Consider the following 13,654-nt stretch of genomic DNA (forward strand, 5'->3'; position numbering starts at 1 on the left):
TTGATTTTTATCATTTGTATCGGGAACAACATTGTCATATGTCTTTTCTTGGATCTAAATAATACGAAACCTCGCTTTATGATTCGAAGTTAAAATCCTCAAATTTGGTATAATAGTGACTTTTTTTCACGTTTTTCATGTTGTTTGATATTGCGTATATATATATTAATTTTTACCAATATTTCGATACTATTTCATGTAGTATCACGATATGTGATTTGGCCTTCAATTCTCAGAATTTCGCATAATATTGCATTTTAAGCTAATTTTCTTCCATTTTGTTTCGAACTAAAAATCATCGAATTTAAAAATATTTTGACGTTAATCATCCCCTTTTCTTTTATGTGATTTAAACAAAATATCATCGAATTAGGCAATATTTTGCCGTTTTTCCACGTTTTTGTGAATTTTCAGTTTATTGTTATTAATTCATTTAATAACAATAAACGATAAAAATGATGCAAACACATAATTGATTAGATAATAACCTTAAATGCTTCATTTTCAATCATCTATTTGTTTCTCGTTAAAATACTGAGTAAGATATTGTAAATGGGAGAAGTTCGGTTTTTATTGCATATATCGACGTTTCAGCCGGAATAGAGCGGTTTTACATGTACATCTTCCATCGGTAATATAAACGGAAAATCAGGAACATTTTAGTTAATTCTAATGAAAACACATTGATTTTTATCATTTGTATCGGGAACATTATTGTCAAATGTCTTTTCTTGCATCTAAATAATACGAAACCTCGCTTTATGATTCGAAATTAAAATCCTCAAATTTTGTATAATAGTGATTTTTTCACGTTTTTCATGTTGTTTGATATTACGTATATATATTAATTTTTACCAATATTTCGATACTATTTCATGTAGTATCACGATATGTGATTTGGCCTTCAATTCTCAGAATTTCCCATAATATTGCATTTTAAGCTAGTTTTCTTAAATTTTGTTTCGAACTAAAAATCATCGAATTTAGCAATATTTTGACGTTAATCATCCCCTTTTCCTTTATGTGATTCAAACAAAATATCATTGAGTAAGGCAATATTTTGCAGTTTTTCCACGTTTTTGTGAATTTTCAGTTTAACGTTATTAATTCATTAAACATGCGATACAAATGATGCAAACACATAATTGATTAGAAATTAACCTTAAATACTTCATTTTCAATAAATTATTTGTTTCTCGGTAAAATACAGAGTAAGATATTGAAAAGGGGAGGAGTTCTGCTTTTATTGCATATATCGACGTTTCAGCCGGAATAGAGCGGTTTTACGTATATATCTTCCATCGGTAATATAAACGGAAAATCAGGAACATTTTAGTTAATTCTAATGAAAACACATTGTTTTTATCATTTGTATTGGAAACAACATTGTCAAATGTCTTTTCTTGGATATAAATAATACGAAACTTCGCTTTATGATTCGAAGTTAAAATCCTCAAATTTGGTATAATAGTGACTTTTTTCACGTTTTTCATGTTGTTTGATATTACGTATATATATATTAATTTTTACTAATATTTCGATACTATTTCATGTAGTATCGCGATATGTGATTTGGCCTTCAATTCTCAGAATTTCCCATAATATTGCATTTTAAGCTAGTTTTCTTCAATTTTGTTTCGAACTAAAAATCATCGAATTTAGCAATATTTTGACGTTAATCATCCCATTTTCCTTTATGTGATTTAAACAAAATATCATCGAATTAGTCAATATTTTGCCGTTTTTCCACGTTTTAGTGAATTTAAAGTATATTGGTATTAATTCATTAAATATACGATAAAAATGATCCAAACACATAATTGATTAGAAATTAACCTTAAATACTTCATTTTCAATCAATTATTTGTTTCTCGTTAAAATACAGAGTAAGATATTGAAAAGAAGTTGTGTTTTCATTGCAAATATCGACGTTTCAGCCGAATTAGAGCGGTTTTACGTGTACATCTTCCATCGGTAATATAAACGGAAAATCAGGAACATTTTCGTTAATTCTAATGAAAACGCATTGATTTTTATCATTTGTATTGGAAACAACATTGTCATATGTCTTTTCTTGGATCTTCTTAATACGAAACCTCGCTCTATGATTTGAAGTTTAAATCCTCAAATATGGTAAAACAGTGACTTTTTCACGTTTTTCATGTAATGTGATTTTACGTAAATATATTCATTTTTGCCAATTTTTCGATACTACTTCATGTTTTCTCACGATATGTGATTTGGCCGTCATATCTCAGAATTTCGCAAATTTTGCATTTTTAAGCAAGTTTCTTGCATTTTGTTTTGTACTAAAAATCATTGAATTTAGCAATATTTTGACGTTTATCATCCTCTTTTCCTTTATATGATTTAAACAAAATATCATCGAATTAGGCAATATTTTGCCGTTTTTCCACGTTTTTGTGAATTTTCAGTTTATTGTTATTAATTCATTAAATATACGATAAAAATGATGCGAATACATAATTGATTTGAAATTAACCTTAAATACTTCATTTTCAATCAACTATTTGGTTCTCGTAAAATACAGAGTAAGATATTGAAAAGGGGAGAAGTTCTCTTTTTATTGCATATATCGACGTGTCAGCCGGATTAGAACGGTTTTACGCGTACATCTTCCATCGGTAATATAAACGGAAAATCAGGAACATTTTAGTTAATTCTAATTAAAAAGCACTGATTTTTATCATTTGTATTGGAAACAACATTGTCATATGTCTTTTCTTGGATCTTCTTAATACGAAACCTCGCTTTATGATTCGAAGTTAAAATCCTCAAATATGGTAAAATATTGACTTTTTTCGCGTTTTTCATGTAGTGTGATTTTACGTAAATATATTCGTTTTTACCCAATATTTCGATACTACTTCATGTTTTCTCACGATATGTGATATGGACTTCAAATCTCAGAATTTCGCATAATATTGCATTTTAAGCAAGTTTTCTTGCATTTTGTTTCGTACTAAAAATCATCGAATTTAGCAATATTTATACGTTTATCATCCCCTTTTCCTTTATGTGATTTAAACAAAATATCATCGAATTAGTCAATATTTTGCCGTTTTCCCACGTTTTTGTGAATTTTCAGTTTATTGGTATTAATTCATTAAATATACGATTAAAATGATGCAAACACATAATTGATTAGAAATTAACCTTAAATACTTCATTTTCAATCAATTATTTCTTTCTCGTTAAAATACAGAGTAAGATATTGAAAAGGGGAGAAGTTCTGTTTTTATTGAATATATCGACGTTTCAGTAGAATTAGAGCGGTTTTACGTGTACATCTTCCATCGGTAATATAAACGGAAAATCAGGAACATTTTCATATAGTTTGATATTACGTAAATATATTCATTTTTACCAATACTTCGATACTATTTCATGCATTATCACGATATGTGATATGGACTTCAAATCTCAGAATTTCGCATAATATTGCATTTTAAGCATGTTTTCTTGCATTTTGTTTTGTACTAAAAATCATTGAATTTAGCAATATTTTGACGTTTATCATATCATTTATCATATTCATTCATTCATTCATTCATTCATTCATTCATTCATTTATCATATCATTTCATTCTAATGAAAACGCATTGATTTTTATCATTTGTATTGGAAACAACATTGTCATATGTCTTTTCTTGGATCTTCTTAATACGAAACCTCGCTCTATGATTTGAAGTTTAAATCCTCAAATATGGTAAAACAGTGACTTTTTCACGTTTTTCATGTAATGTGATTTTACGTAAATATATTCATTTTTGCCAATTTTTCGATACTACTTCATGTTTTCTCACGATATGTGATTTGGCCGTCATATCTCAGAATTTCGCAAATTTTGCATTTTTAAGCAAGTTTCTTGCATTTTGTTTTGTACTAAAAATCATTGAATTTAGCAATATTTTGACGTTTATCATCCTCTTTTCCTTTATATGATTTAAACAAAATATCATCGAATTAGGCAATATTTTGCCGTTTTTCCACGTTTTTGTGAATTTTCAGTTTATTGTTATTAATTCATTAAATATACGATAAAAATGATGCGAATACATAATTGATTTGAAATTAACCTTAAATACTTCATTTTCAATCAACTATTTGGTTCTCGTAAAATACAGAGTAAGATATTGAAAAGGGGAGAAGTTCTCTTTTTATTGCATATATCGACGTGTCAGCCGGATTAGAACGGTTTTACGCGTACATCTTCCATCGGTAATATAAACGGAAAATCAGGAACATTTTAGTTAATTCTAATTAAAAAGCACTGATTTTTATCATTTGTATTGGAAACAACATTGTCATATGTCTTTTCTTGGATCTTCTTAATACGAAACCTCGCTTTATGATTCGAAGTTAAAATCCTCAAATATGGTAAAATATTGACTTTTTTCGCGTTTTTCATGTAGTGTGATTTTACGTAAATATATTCGTTTTTACCCAATATTTCGATACTACTTCATGTTTTCTCACGATATGTGATATGGACTTCAAATCTCAGAATTTCGCATAATATTGCATTTTAAGCAAGTTTTCTTGCATTTTGTTTCGTACTAAAAATCATCGAATTTAGCAATATTTATACGTTTATCATCCCCTTTTCCTTTATGTGATTTAAACAAAATATCATCGAATTAGTCAATATTTTGCCGTTTTCCCACGTTTTTGTGAATTTTCAGTTTATTGGTATTAATTCATTAAATATACGATTAAAATGATGCAAACACATAATTGATTAGAAATTAACCTTAAATACTTCATTTTCAATCAATTATTTCTTTCTCGTTAAAATACAGAGTAAGATATTGAAAAGGGGAGAAGTTCTGTTTTTATTGAATATATCGACGTTTCAGTAGAATTAGAGCGGTTTTACGTGTACATCTTCCATCGGTAATATAAACGGAAAATCAGGAACATTTTCATATAGTTTGATATTACGTAAATATATTCATTTTTACCAATACTTCGATACTATTTCATGCATTATCACGATATGTGATATGGACTTCAAATCTCAGAATTTCGCATAATATTGCATTTTAAGCATGTTTTCTTGCATTTTGTTTTGTACTAAAAATCATTGAATTTAGCAATATTTTGACGTTTATCATATCATTTATCATATTCATTCATTCATTCATTCATTCATTCATTCATTTATCATATCATTTCATTCTAATGAAAACGCATTGATTTTTATCATTTGTATTGGAAACAACATTGTCATATGTCTTTTCTTGGATCTTCTTAATACGAAACCTCGCTCTATGATTTGAAGTTTAAATCCTCAAATATGGTAAAACAGTGACTTTTTCACGTTTTTCATGTAATGTGATTTTACGTAAATATATTCATTTTTGCCAATTTTTCGATACTACTTCATGTTTTCTCACGATATGTGATTTGGCCGTCATATCTCAAAATTTCGAAAATTTTGCATTTTTAAGCAAGTTTTTTGCATTTTGTTTCGTACTAAAAATCATCGAATATAGCAATATTTTGACGTTTATCATCCCCTTTTCCTTTATATGATTTAAACAAAATATCATCGAATTAGTCAATATTTTGCCGTTTTTCCACGTTTTTGTGAATTTAAAGTATATTGGTATTAATTCATTAAATATACGATAAAAATGATGCAAACACATAATTGATTAGAAATTAACCTTAAATACTTCATTTTCAATCAATTATTTGTTTCTCGTTAAAATACAGAGTAAGATATTGAAAAGAAGTTCTGTTTTCATTGCAAATATCGACGTTTCAGCCGAATTAGAGCGGTTTTACGTGTACATCTTCCATCGGTAATATAAACGGAAAATCAGGAACATTTTCGTTAATTCTAATGAAAACGCATTGATTTTTATCATTTGTATTGGAAACAACATTGTCATATGTCTTTTCTTGGATCTTCTTAATACGAAACCTCGCTCTATGATTTGAAGTTTAAATCCTCAAATATGGTAAAACAGTGACTTTTTTCACGTTTTTCATGTAGTGTGATTTTACGTAAATATATTCATTTTTGCCAATTTTTCGATACTACTTCATGTTTTCTCACGATATGTGATTTGGCCGTCATATCTCAGAATTTCGCAAATTTTGCATTTTTAAGCAAGTTTCTTGCATTTTGTTTTGTACTAAAAATCATTGAATTTAGCAATATTTTGACGTTTATCATCCTCTTTTCCTTTATATGATTTAAACAAAATATCATCGAATTAGGCAATATTTTGCCGTTTTTCCACGTTTTTGTGAATTTTCAGTTTATTGTTATTAATTCATTAAATATAAGATAAAAATGATGCAAACACATAATTGATTAGAAAAATAACCTTAAATACTTCATTTTCAATCAACTATTTGTTTCTCGTAAAATACAGAGTAAGATATTGAAAAGGAGAGAAGTTCTGTTTTTATTGCATATATCGAAGTTTCAGCCGGATTAGAGCGGTTTTACGTGTACATCTTCCATCGGTAATATAAACGGAAAATCATTAACATTTTAGTTAATTCTAATGAAAAAGCACTGATTTTTATCATTTGTATTGGAAACAACATTGTCATATGTCTTTTCTTGGATCTTCTTAATAGGAAACCTCGCTTTATGATTTGAAGTTAAAATCCACAAATATGGTAAAATATTGACTTTTTTCACGTTTTTCATGTAGTGTGATTTTAAGTAAATATATTCGTTTTTACCCAATATTTCGATACTACTTCATGTTTCTCACGATATGTGATTTGGCCGTCATAACTTAGAATTTTGCAAATTTTGCATTTTTAAGCTAGTTTCTTGCATTTTGTTTTGTACTAAAAATCATTGAATTTAGCAATATTTTGACGTTTATCATCCCCTTTCCCTTTATATGATTTAAACAAAATATCATCGAATTAGGCAATTTTTTGTCGTTTTCAACTTTTTTGTGAATTATCAGTTTATTGGTATTAATTCATTAAATATACGATAAAAATGATGCAAACACATAATTGATTAGATAATAACCTTAAATACTTCATTTTAAATGATCTATTTGTTTCTCGTTAAAATACTGAGTAAGATATTGAAAAAGGGAGAAGTTCTGTTTTAATTGCATATATCGACGTTTCAGCCGGAATAGAGCGGTTTTACGTGTACATCTTCTATCTGTATTATAAACGGAAAATCAGGAACATTTTAGTTAATTCTAATGAAAACATTGATTTTTATCATTTGTATCGGAAACAACATTGTCATATGTGTTTTCTTGGATCTAAATAATACGAAAACTCGCTCTATGATTCGAAGTTAAAATCCTCAAATTTGGTTTAATAGTGACTTTCTCCACGTTTTTCATGTAGTTTGATATTACGTATATATATTCATTTTTACCAATATTTCGATACTATTTCATGTAGTATCACGATATGTGATTTGGCCTTCAAATCTCAGAATTTCGCATAAAATTGCATTTTAAGCAAGTTTTCTTGCATTTTGATTCGAACTAAAAATCATTGAATATAGCAATATTTTGACGTTTATCATCCCCTTTTTCTTTATATGATTTAAACAAAATATCATCGAATTAGGCAATATTTTGCCGTTTTTCCACGTTTTTGTGAATTTTCAGTTTATTGGTATTAATTCAATTAATATACGATAAAAATGATGCAAACACATAATTGATTAGATAATAACCTTACATACTTCGTTTTCAATCATCTATATGTTTCTCGTTAAAATACTGAGTAAGATATTGAAAAGGGGAGAGGTTCGGTTTTTATTGCATATATCGACGTCTCAGCCGGATTAGAGCGGTTTTACGTGTACATCTTCTATCGGTAATATAAACGGAAAATCAGGAACATTTTAGGTAATTCTAATGAAAAGACATTGATTTTTATCATTTGTATCGGAAACAACATTGTCATATGTCTTTTCTTGGATCTAAATAATACGAAACCTCGCTTTATGATTCGAAATTAAAATCCTCAAATTTGGTATAATAGTGACTTTTTCACGTTTTTCATGTAGTTTGATATTACGTATATATATTCATTTTTACCAATATTTCGATACTTCTTCATGTAGTATCACGATATGTGATTTGGCCTTCAAATCTCAGAATTTCGCATAATATTGCATTTTAAGCAAGTTTTCTTGCATTTTGTTTCGTACTAAAAATCATCGAATTTAGCAATATTTTGACTTTTATCATCCTTTATGTGATTTAAACAAAATATCATCGAATTAGGAAATACTTTGCCGTTTTTCCACGTTTTTGTGAATTTTCCGTTTTTTGTTATTAATTCATTAAATATACGATAAAAATGATGCAAACACATAATTGATTAGAAATTAACCTTAAATACTTCATTTTCAATCAACTATTTGTTTCTCGTTAAATTCAGAGTAAGATATTGAAAAGGGGAGAAGTTCTGTTTTTATTGCATATATCGACGTTTCAGCCGAATTAGAGCGGTTTTACGTGTACATCTTCCATCGGTAATATAAATGGAAAATCAGGAACAATTTAGTTAGTTCTTGTGAAAACGCATTCATTTTTATCATTTGTATTGGAAACAACATTGTCATGTGTCTTTTCTGGGATTTTCGTATTACGAAACCTCGCTTTATGATTTAAAGTAAAAATCCTCAAGTATGGTAAAATATTGATTTTTTTCACGTTTTTCATGTAGTGTGATTTTACGTAAATATATTCGTTTTTACCCAATATTTCGATACTACTTTATGTTTTCTCACGATATGTGATTTGTCCGTTATATCTCAGAATTTCGCAAATTTTGCATTTTTAAGCTAGTTTATTGCATTTTGTTTTGTACTAAAAATCATTGAATTTAGCAATATTTTGACGTTTATCATCCCCTTTTCCTTTACGTGATTTAAACAAAATATCATCGAATTAGGCAATTTTTTGCCGTTTTTAAACGTTTTTGTGAATTATCAGTTTGTTAGTATTAATTCATTAAATATACGATAAAAATGATACAAACACATAATTGATTAGATAATAACCTTATATACTTCATTTTCAATCATCTATTTGTTTCTCGTGAAAATACTGAGTGAGATTTTGAAAAGGGGAGAAGTTCGGTTTTTATTGCATATATCGACGTTTCAGCCAGAATAGAGCGGTTTTACGTGTACATCTTCTATCGGTAATATAAACGGAAAATTACGAACATTTTAGTTAATTCTAATGAAAACACACTGATTTTTATCATTTGTAACGGAAACAACATTGTCATATGTCTTTTCTTGGATCTAAATAATACGAAACCTCGCTCTATGATTCGAAGTTAAAATCCTCAAATTTGGTATAATAGTGACTTTTTTCACGGTTTTCATGTAGTTTGATATTACGTATTTTTCATTTTTATTCATTTTTACCAAAATTTCGATACAATTTCATGTAGTATCACGATATGTGATTTGGCCTTCAACTCTCAGAATTTCGCATAATATTGCATTTTAAGCAAGTTTTCTTGCATTTTCTTTCGTACTAAAAATCGTCGAATTTAGCAATATTTTGACGTTTATTATCCTTTATGTGATTTAAACAAAATATCTTCGAATTAGGCAATATTTTGCCGTTTTTCCACGTTTTTGTGAATTTTAAGTTTATTGTTATTAATTCATTAAATATACGATAAAAATGATGCAAACACATAATTGATTAGAAATTAACCTTAAATACTTCATTTTCAATCAACTATTTGTTTCTCGTTAAATTCAGATTAAGATATTGAAAAGGGGAGAAGTTCTGTTTTTATTGCATATATCGACGTTTCAGCCGAATTAGAGCGGTTTTACGTGTACATCTTCCATCGGTAATATAAACGGAAAATCAAGAACAATTTAGTTAGATCTAATGAAAACGCATTGATTTTTATCATTTGTATTGGAAACAACATTGTCATATGTCTTTTCTAGGATGTTCTTAATACGAAACCTCGCTCTATGATTTGAAGTTAAAATCCTCAAATTTGGAATAATAGTGACTTTTTTCACGTTTTTCATGTAGTTTGATATTACGTATATATATTCATTTTTACCAATACTTCGATACTATTTCATGTAGTATCACGATATGTGATTTGGCCTTCAAATCTCAGAATTTCGCATAATATTGCATTTTAAGCAAGTTTTCTTGTATTTTGTTTCGTACTAAAAATCATCGAATATAGCAATATTTTGACGTTTATCATCCCCTTTTCCTTTATATGATTTAAACAAAATATCATCGAATTAGGCAATATTTTGCCGTTTTTCCACGTTTTTGTGAATTTTCAGTTTATTGGTATTAATTCATTAAATATACGATAAAAATGATGCAAACACATAATTGATTAGATAATAACCTTAAATACTTCATTTTCAATGATCTATTTGTTTCTCGTTAAAATACTGAGTAAGATATTGAAAAGGGGAGAAGTTCTGTTTTTATTGCATATATCGACGTTTCAGCCGGAATAGAGCGGTTTTACGTATACATCTTCTATCTGTATTTTAAACGGAAAATCAGGAACATTTTAGTTAATTCTAATGAAAACAGATTGATTTTTTGTCATTTGTATCGGAAACAACATTGTCATATGTGTTTTCTTGGATCTAAATAATACGAAACCTCGCTCTATGATTCCAAGTTAAAATCCTCAAATTTGGTTTAATAGTGACTTTTTTTCACGTTTTTCATGTAGTTTGATATTACGTATATATATTCAGTTTTACCAATATTTCGATACTATTTCATGTAGTATCATGATAGATATGTGATTTGGCCTTCAAATCTCAGAATTTCGCATAAAATTGCATTTTAAGCAAGTTTTCTTGCATTTTGATTCGTGCTAAAAATCATTGAATATAGCAATATTTTGACGTTTATCATCCCCTTTTTCTTTATATGATTTAAACAAAATATCATCGAATTAGGCAATATTCTGCCGTTTTTCCACGTTTTTGTGAATTTTCAGTTTATTGTTATTAATTCATTAAATATACGATAAAAATGATGCAAACACATAATTGATTAGAAAAATAACCTTAAATACTTCATTTTTAATCAACTATTTGTTTCTCGTTAAAATACTGAGTAAGATATTGAAAAGGGGAGAAGTTCTGTTGTTATTGCATATATAGACGTTTCAAACGAAATTAGAGCGGTTTTACGTGTACATCTTCCATCCGTAATATAAACGGAAAATCAGGAACATTTTCGTTAATTCTATTGAAAACGCATTGATTTTTATCATTTGTATTGGAAACAACATTGTCATATGCCTTTTCTTGGATCTTCTTAATACGAAACCTCGCTCTATGATTTGAAGTTAAAATCCTCAAATATGGTAAAATAGTGACTTTTTCACGTTTTTCATGCACTTTTTTTGCACTTTTTTGCACTAAAAATCATTGAATTTAGCAATATTTTGACGTTTATCATCCCCTTTTCCTTTATGTGATTTAAACAAAATATCATCGAATTAGGCAACATTTTGCCGTTTTTCCACGTTTTTGTGAATTTAAAGTTTATTGGTATTAATTCATTATATATACGATAAAAATGATGCAAACACATAATTGATTAGAAATTAACCTTAAATACTTCATTTTCAATCAATTATTTGTTTCTCGTTAAAATACAGAGTAAGATATTGAAAAGAAGAAGTTCTGTTTTTATTGCAAATATCGACGTTTCAGCCGAATTAGAGCGGTTTAACGTGTAAATCTTCCATCGGTAATATAAACGGAAAATCAGGAACATTTTCGTTAATTCTAATGAAAACGCATTGATTTTTATCATTTGTATTGGAAAACACATTGTCATGTCTTTTCTTGGATCTAAATAATACGAAACCTCGCTTTATGATTCAAAGGTAAAATCCTCAAATTTGGTATAATAGTGACTTTTTCACGTTTTTCATGTAGTTTGATATTACGTTTATATATTCATTTCTACTTATATTTCGATACTATTTCATGTAGTATCATGATATGTGATTTGGCCTTCAAATCCCAGTATTTCGAAGAATATTGCATTTTAAGCAAGTTTTCTTGCATTTTGTTTCGTACTAAAAATCATCGAATTTAGAAATATTTTGACGTTTATCATCCCCTTTTCCTTTATGTGATTTAAACAAAATATTATAGAATTAGTCAATATTTTGCCGTTTTTCCACGTTTTTGTGAATTTTCAGTTTATTGGTATTAATTCATTATATATACGATAAAAATGATGCAAACACATAATTGATTAGATAATAACCTTAAATACTTCATTTTCAATGATCTATTTGTTTCTCGTTAAAATACTGAGTAAGATATTGAAAAGGGGAGAAGTTCGGTTTTTATTGCATATATCGACGTTTCAACCGGAATAGAGCGGTTTTACGTGTACATCTTCCATCAGTAATATAAACGAAAAATCAGGAACATTTTAGGTAATTCTAATGAAAACACATTGATTTTTATCATTTGTATTGGAAACAATATTGTCATATGTCCTTTCTTGGGTCTAAACAATACGATTCCTCGCTTTATGATTCGTAGTTAAAATCCTCAAATTTGGTAAAATAGTGACTTTTTTCACGTTTTTCATGTAGTTCATATTAAGTAAATATGTTCATTTTTACCAATACTTCGATACTATTTCATGCAGTATCACGATATGTGATTTGGCCTTCAAATCTCAGAATTTCGCATAATATTGCATTTTAAGAAAGTTTTCTTGCATTTTGTTTCGTACTAAAAATCAACGAATTTAGCAATATTTTGACGTTTATCATCCTTTATGTGATTTAAACAAAATATTAGGCAATATTTTGCCGTTTTCCCACGTTTTTTGTGAAATTTCAGTTTATTGTTATTTATTCATTAAATATATGATAAAAAAGATGCAAACACATAATTGATTAGATAATAACCTTAAATACTTCATTTTCAATGATCTATTTGTTTCTCGTTAAAATACTGAGTAAGATATTGAAAAGGGGAGAAGTTCTGTTTTTATTGCATATATCGACGTTTCAGTCGAATTAGAGCGGTTTTACATGTACATCTTCCATCGGTAATATAAACGGAAAATCAGGAACATTTTCGTTAATTCTAATGAAAACGCATTGATTTTTATCATTTGTATTGCAAACAACATTGTCATATGTCCTTTCTTGGGTCTAAACAATACGATACCTCGCTTGATGATTCGTAGTTAATATCCTCAAATATGGTAAAAGAGTGACTTTTTTCACGTTTTTCATGTAGTGTGATTTTACGTAAATATATTCATTTTTGCCAATATTTCGATACTACTTCATGTTTTCTCACGATATGTGATTTGGCCGTCATATCTCAGAATTTCGCAAATTTTGCATTTTTAAGCAAATTTCTTACATTTTGTTTTGTACTAAAAATCTTCGAATTTAGCAATATTTTGACGTTTATCATCCCCTTTTCCTTTATGTGATTTAAACAAAATATCATCGAATTAGGCAATATTTTGCCGTTTTTCCACGTTTTTGTGAATTTTCAGTTCATTGGTATTAATTCATTATATATACGATAAAAATGATGCAAACACATAATTGATTAGATAATAACCTTAAATACTTCATTTTCAATGATCTATTTGTT

This window comes from Procambarus clarkii, chromosome 65 (assembly GCF_040958095.1).
Source record: "Procambarus clarkii isolate CNS0578487 chromosome 65, FALCON_Pclarkii_2.0, whole genome shotgun sequence".
In the NCBI taxonomy this organism is placed as follows: Eukaryota; Metazoa; Arthropoda; class Malacostraca; order Decapoda; family Cambaridae; genus Procambarus; species Procambarus clarkii.